The sequence below is a fragment of the Macaca nemestrina genome, chromosome 18 (genome assembly GCF_043159975.1).
Source record: "Macaca nemestrina isolate mMacNem1 chromosome 18, mMacNem.hap1, whole genome shotgun sequence".
Taxonomy (NCBI): domain Eukaryota; kingdom Metazoa; phylum Chordata; class Mammalia; order Primates; family Cercopithecidae; genus Macaca; species Macaca nemestrina.
The window spans coordinates 44,129,524-44,133,348 of record NC_092142.1 but is presented as its reverse complement, the minus strand read 5'-3'; positions in this window follow the sequence as shown (position 1 = coordinate 44,133,348).

The following is a 3,825-nucleotide window of genomic DNA, read 5'->3' as shown; positions in this document are numbered from 1 at the left end:
CAAAAACAGTGTTAACAAAGTGATGTATGAAAGGAATCGTGTAACTCTGTGAGATGAATTCACACATTCAAAGCAGTTTCACAGAAAGCTTCTTTCTAGTTTTTATCTGAGGATATTTCCACTGTCATTGCAGGCTTCAATGTGCTCCCGAGTATCCTAATGCAGATTCCAGGAAAACAGTGTGAGCAGACTGCTCAACGAAAAGAATGGTGTAACTCTGTGAGATGAATTAACCCATCACAAAGCAGTTTCTCAGAAAGCTTCTTTCTAGTTTTTAACTGAGGTTATTTCCTTTTTCACCATAGGCCTCAATGTGCTCCCAAACATCACTTTGTATATTCAATGAAAACAGTGTTAGCAAACTGCTTCATGAAGAGAAATATGTAACTCTGTGAGATGAATTCACACATCACAAAGAAGTTCGTCAGAAAGCTTTGTAGTTGTGATTTGAGGATATTTCCTTGGTCAGCATAGGCTTCAATGGGATCCAAAATATCACTTCAAAGATTCCCCAAAACCAGTTGTAACAAACTGCTCCATGAAAGAAATGTGTAACTCTGTAACTTTCTGAGATGTATTTACACATCACAAAGCAGTTTCTCAGAAAGTTTCTTCTTTCTCTCTCTCTGAGGATATTAGTTTTGTCACCATAGTCTTCTATGTGATCCAAAATATTCCTTCTCAGTTTCTACATAAACAGTGCTAGCAAAGTGATCCAAGAAAAGAATCGTGTAATGCTGTGAGATGAATTCATCTATCCAGAGCAGTTTCTCTGAAATCTTCCTTTTGCTATTTATCTGAGGATATTTCCCTTGTCACCATAGGCTTCAATGTACTCCGAAATATTCTAATGCAGTATCCCTGAAAACAGTGTTAGGAGACTGCTCATCGTAGAGAACAGTGTAACTCTGTGAGATGAATTAACCCATCACAGAGCAGTTTCTCAGAAAGCATCTTTCTAGTTTTTTTCTGAGGATATTTCCTTTTGTCACCATTAGCTTTAATATGCTCCAAAATATCCCTTTGCAGATTCCAAGAAAACAGTGTTAGCAGACTGCTCAATAAAAAGAACATTGTAACTCTCAGAAAGCTTGTTTTTGGTTATTATCTGAGGATATTTCCTATGTCACCATAGGCTTCAATGCACTCCCAATATCTCTTTGCATATTCCACAAAAACAGTGTTAGTAAACTACTCCAAGAAAACAGAGAGAGCTGTAACTCTGTGATATGAAGCAGTTTCTCAGAAGGATTCTTTTTCTTTTTTATCTGAGGATATTTCGTTTGTTCCTATAGGCTTAATTGTGCTCCCAAACATCCTATTGCAGTTTTCACGAAAACAGTGTTAGCCGACTACTATGTGTAAAGAACAGTGTAACTCTATGAGAAGAACTCCCACATCACAAAGCAGTTTCTCAGAAAGATTCTTTCTAGTTTTTATCTGATGATATTTCCTTTTTCACTATAGGACTCATAGTGCTGCCAAATATACTTTGGCAGATTTCACAAAAACAGTGTTAGCAAACTGTTCCATGAAAGGAAAGGTATAACTCTGTGAGATTAATTCACACATCACAAAGAACTTTCTCTTAAAGCTTCTATACAGCTTTTATCTGAGGATATTTAGTTAGTCAAGATAGGCTTCAATGCGAGCAAAAATATCCCTTCTCAGATTCCCTAAAAACAGTGCTAATAAAGTGATCCATGAAAAGAATTGTGTAACTCTGAGAGATGAATTCACACATCACAAAGCAGTTTCTCAGAAAGTTTCTTTTTGGTTTTTATCTGAGGATATTTCCTTTGTCACCATAGGGTTCAACGTGCTCCCAAATATCCTAATGCAGATTCCACGAAAACAGTGTTAGCAAACTGCTCCATGAAAAGAAAGGTGTAACTCTGTGAGATGAATTCACACATTACAAAGAACTTTCCCAGAAAGGTTCTTTCTAGTTTTTATATGAGGATATTTCCTTGTCACCATAGGCTTCAAAGCAATACAAAATATCCCTTCTCTGATTCTCAAAAAACAGTGCCAACAAAGTGATCCATGAAAAGAATCATGTAACTCCGTGAGATGAATTCATACATACAAAGCAGTTTCCCAGAAAGCTTCTTATTGCTATTTATCTGAGGATATTTCCCTTGTCACCATAGGCTTCTATGCGCTCCCAAATATCCTAACACAGATTCCATGAAAACAGTGTTACCAGATTGCTCATTGAAAAGAACAGTGTAACTCTGTGAGATGACTTAATGCATCATGAGCAGTTTCTCAGAAAGCTTCTTTTTTACTTTTATCTGAGGATATTTCTCCTGTTATCATAAGTTTCATTGTGCTAAGAAATATCCTATTGCAGACTCCAAGAAAACAGTGTTAGCAAACTGATCAATGAAAAGAACAGTGTAACTCTGTGAGATGCATTCACACATCACAATGCAGTTTCTCAGAAAGCTTCTTTCTAGTTTTTCTCTGAGGATATTTCTTTTTTCACCATAGGTCTCAATGCGTTCCCAAATATCACTTTGCAGATTCCACGAAAACAGTGTTAGCAAATTCCACGAAAACAGTGTTAGCTTCATGAAGAGAGAAGTGTAACTCTGTGAGATGAATTCACACATCACAAAGAAGTTTCTCAGAAGCCTCCTTTCTAGTTTTTATTTGAGGATATTTTCTTTGTCAGTGTAGACTTCAATGCGATCCAAAATATCCCTTCTCAAATTTCCCCAAAACTGTGGTAACAAACTGCTCCATGAAAGGACAATGTAACTCTGTGAGATGCATTCACACATCACAATGCAGTTTCTCAGATACTTTCTTTCTAGTTTGTCTCTGAGGATATTTCCTATGTCACCATAAGCTTCAATGCCCTCTGAATTATCCCTTTGCAGAATCCAAGAAAACAGTGTTAGCAGATTGCTCAATAAAAAAAACACTCTGACTCTGTGAGATGTATTCACACATCACAAAGCAGTTACTCAGAAGGTTTGGTTTTTATCTGAGGATATTTCCTTGACTCCATAGGCTTCAAGGAACTCCCCAATATCCTAAAATGGATTGCACGAAACAGTGTTAGCAGACTGCTCAATGAAAAGAATGCTGTAACTCTATGAGATGAATTAACCCATCACACAGCAGTTTCTCAGAAAGCTTCTGTCTAGTTTTGATCTGAGGATATTTCCTTTGATACCATAAGCATCATTGCGCTAAGAAATATCCCATTGCAGATTCCAAGAAAACAGTGTTAGCAAACTGATCAATGAAAAGAACAGTGTAACCCTGTGAGATGAACTCACACATCACAACGCAGTTTCTCAGAAAGCTTCTTTCTAGTTTTTAACCGAGGATATTTCCTTTTTCAACATAGGCCTCAATGAGCTAACAAATATTCCTTTGCAGATTCCACGAAAACAGTGTTAGCAAATGACTTCATGAGTAGAAAGGTATAACTCTATGGGATGAATTCACACAGCACAAAGAAGTTTCTCAGAAAAATTCTTTCTAGTTTTTATCTGAGGATATTTCCTTTGTCACCATAAGCTTCATTGTGCTAAGAAATACCCCATTGCAGATTCCAAGAAAACAGTGTAAAAAACTGCTCAATGAAAAGAACAGTGTAACTCTTTGAGAGTCATTCACACATCACAATGCAGTTTCTCACAAAGCATCCTTCTATATTTTAACTGAGTATGTTTCTTTTGTCACCTTAGGCCTCAATGCGCTCCCAAACATCCCTTTACAGATTCCATGAAAACAGTGTTAGCAAACTTCTTCCTGAAGAGAAAGGTGAAATACTGTGAGATGAACTCACACACCCAAAGAAGTTTC